The sequence below is a fragment of the Gavialis gangeticus genome, unplaced genomic scaffold, assembly GCF_001723915.1.
Source record: "Gavialis gangeticus isolate Ggan-Ray unplaced genomic scaffold, GavGan_comp1, whole genome shotgun sequence".
Lineage (NCBI taxonomy): Eukaryota > Metazoa > Chordata > Crocodylia > Gavialidae > Gavialis > Gavialis gangeticus.
Window position 1 is genome coordinate 177,244,020 of NW_017729024.1, and position 249 is coordinate 177,244,268.

Here is a 249-nt window from a genome sequence, read left to right on the forward strand (position 1 = left end):
CCAGGCGCGAGGGGAGGGGGAGGGGAGCGGAGCGGAGCGGTGCGGGGAGGCGGCGCGCGGCAAGGTCACCGCATCCCGCCTCAAGGACGGGCCTGGCTGCGGGGATACCGCATACCTGTGCTCCCCCAGCGGGGCGTGCGACCCCCGGGGGTGGGGGGAAACAGCCCTTGCCCCCTCCCGCCTGGGCTGGGGTTACACGAGACGTACGCGGGGCCAGGCACGCAGCGGGCGTTTGCGTTGTCCGTGTTG